This window comes from Otolemur garnettii, unplaced genomic scaffold (genome assembly GCF_000181295.1).
Source record: "Otolemur garnettii isolate 467f Iridium unplaced genomic scaffold, OtoGar3 scaffold00145, whole genome shotgun sequence".
Classification (NCBI taxonomy): domain Eukaryota; kingdom Metazoa; phylum Chordata; class Mammalia; order Primates; family Galagidae; genus Otolemur; species Otolemur garnettii.
In genome coordinates, this window is record NW_003852540.1 from 1,474,319 (window position 1) to 1,477,287 (window position 2,969).

A 2,969-nucleotide genomic window follows, 5' to 3' on the forward strand; every position below is an offset into this window, starting at 1 on the left:
GAACCCGCCACCTTAGGTGTACGTGGCTGGCGCCTTAGCCGGTTGAGCTATAGGCGCCGAGCCAAGCAGTTGGTTCTTTAAAACAGATGGTCAATGCACAGGCTTTCCAAAGCAGCCCCTGGGTACATCTGCAGAAGAAGGATTTTTGTCTTACATTCCTCCTGAGAATTCCACTCGGAATCCAAGGGTCCAAATTGAGCAAGCTGGAGGCTGCAACTTCTAGGAAAAAGGCAGATACTCCTTAGGTAGGCCTTGAGTCAGAAAGCCATTGCCATTATTCAGCCTCTACCTGAAGTCTGAGAAGGCGGCCAATGAAAGGAGGAAGGCAGAGCCAAGCACAGAGAGTTGGAGACCTGCCAAGCCCTGGGACAACACTGGAGCCTCAAATCAAACTAGGCAAACCAGCCCTGCTCTTGGAGATAGGGAACCCAATCCATCCTCTGCTTGTTTTAGGCAATAGGGTTAAGTGTTAGATGTTTCTCTTTGTTTGCAACCAAAGAATCCTAACAGGGTGCCTGTACCTCAATGGTTAGGGCACCGGCCACATGCCCCAGGGCTGGTGGGTTTGAACTCACCCGGGCCTGCTAAACAAAACAAAACAAAAAATAGCCAGGTGTTGTGGCCAGTGCCTGTAGTCCTAGCTACTAAGGAGGCTGAGGCGAGAGAATCACTTGAGCCCAAGAGCTAGAGGTTGCTGTGAGCTATGACTCTATAGCACTCTACCAAGAGTGACAAAGTAAGATTCTGTCTCAATTAAAAAATAAAAATAAAAAAAATAAAGATGTTCAGGTGGGTGCCTGTGGCTCAAAAGAGTAGAGCGCTTGCCCCATATACTGGAGGTGGTGGGTTCAAACCCGGCCCTGGCCAAAAACTGCAAAAAAAAAAAAAAAATAATAATAATAATAAAAATAAAAAAATTAAAGATGTTCAGGCTCATCACCTGTAGCTCAAGCAGCTAGGGTGCCAGCTACATACACCACAGCTGGCAGGTTCAAATCCAGCCCGGGCCCACCAAACAATATTGGCAACTAAAACCAAAAAATAGCCGGGTGTTGTGGCAGGCACATGCAGTCACAGATACTTGGGAGGTTGAGGCAAGAAAATCGCTTAAGCCCAAGAGTTTGAGGTTTCTGTGAGCTTTAATGCCATGGCACTCTACTGAGGGTGACAAAGTGAGACTCTGTCTCACAAAATAAATAAATAAATAAAGATGTTTGAAAGAGTAAAATAAAGAATCCCAATGGATACACAACGCCACTTACATTTTTGAGAACAAGGAGAAGCTAGGTAGTAATATAGTAAGGAGACGAGCATACACATTCCTAACAAAACAAATTGCTTAATTGCTTAACAAAGTGCTTAATTCTCTGAGCCTCTATTTTTTTTTTTTTTTTTTGAGACAGAATCTCACTATGTCGCCCTCGACAAAGTGCCATAGTGTCACAGCTCACAGCAACCTCAAACTCTTGGGCTGAAGCGATTCTCTTGCCTCAACCTCCCAAGTAGCTGGGACTATGGGGGCCTGCCACAATGCCTGGTTGGGTTTTTTTGTTATTATTGTCATTGTTTTTAGCAGGCCCTGGTGGTTCTAACACACCAGCCCCACGGTATGTGGCCAGCGCCCTATCCACTGAACTCTGGGTGCCAAGCTGAGCCTCTATTTCTTCACCTGTAAAATGGATATGATAATATCTACTTCAAACAATTGTTGTCAGGACTAAATTAGACAACCCAAGAAATAAATAGTGCTCAATAAGTATGCTGTGATAAGTGAACTTTTATCTCACACCATATACCAAAATTAACTTAAAATGAGTCATAGGCCTAAAAGTAAGAGCTACTAAAACTATAAAACTTTTTTTTTTTGAGACAGAGTCTCAAGCTGTGGCCCGGGTAGAGTGCCCTGGTGTCAAAGCTCACAGCAACCTCATCTCTTGGGCTTAAGCGATTCTCTTGCCTCAGCCTTCCAAGTAGCTGGGACTACAGCTACCTATCACAACACCCGGCGATTTTTTTGTTGCATTTGTCATTGTTGTTTAGCCGGCCTGGGCCTGGTTCAAACCCGCCAGCCTCAGTGTATGCTGGCGTCCTACTCACTGAGTGGGCACTGCCCACTATAAAACTTTTAAAGTAAAACTTAGAGGAAAATAATAATGACTTTGGGTTTGGTAAAGATTTCTTTCTTTTTTTGAGATAGTCTCATTTATCTCAAAAAAAACAGAGTAGAGTGCTGTGGCATCACAGCTCACAGCGACCTCCAGCTCTTGGGCTTGGGCAATTCTTTTGCCTCAACCTCCCAAGTAGCTGGGACTACAGGCATCTGCCACAACGCCTGGCTATTTTTTGTTGCAGTTTAGTTGGGGCCAGGTTTGAACACACTACCCTAGGTATATGGGGCCAGTGGCCTACTTACTGAGCCACAGGCACCTCTCTGGTAAAGATTTCTTAAATACAACACAAAAAGCCTTAAGTAAATTGGACTTCATCAAAATAAAAACTTTTTTTTTTTTTTGAGACAGAGTCTCACTTTGTCACCCTGAGTAGAATGCCATGGCTTCATAGCTCACGGCAAACTCAAACTCTTGAGCTTAAGCAATCTTCTTGCCTCAGCTTCCCAAGTATCTAGGACTACAGGCTCCCGCCACTACATCAGCTATTTTTAGAGATGGGGATCTCTCTCTGGCTCAGGCTGGTCTCAAACTCCTGAGCTCAAGCAATCCACTCATCTGAGCCTCCAGAATGCTAGGATTACAGGCATGAGCTGCTGCACCCAGCTTAAAATAAAAACTTTTGTTCTTCAAAAGACAGTGCTACAAGGCTCAGCGCCTATGGCTCAAGTGTCTAAGGCACCAGCCACATACACCTAAGGTGGCGGGTTTGAATCTAGCCCGGCCTGCCAAACAATACTGATGGCTACAACCAAGTAGCTGGGACTACAGCTACCTACAGCAACCAAAAAAAAAAAAAAA